Here is a 207-nt window from a genome sequence, read left to right on the forward strand (position 1 = left end):
GCAGCGCCGCCGCCGCCGCCACAGCGCGGCACCGCCCCTTCCGCCCGCGCGCCGCGCGTGGCTCCGCCTCATTGGCCCGCGGGCGGGTGACGTCAGGCGGGGCGGCCGTTGGGCGGCCGTTAGGCGGGCGGTGCGAGAGGCAGCGGCGGCGGCGACGGGGCTGTCGCCGGTGCCTAAAGGCCCCCTGGAAAAGTAAGTGCAGTGTGT

Source organism: Rhea americana, unplaced genomic scaffold, assembly GCF_003343005.1.
Source record: "Rhea americana isolate MKP2758 unplaced genomic scaffold, rheAme1 scaffold_193, whole genome shotgun sequence".
Lineage (NCBI taxonomy): Eukaryota > Metazoa > Chordata > Aves > Rheiformes > Rheidae > Rhea > Rhea americana.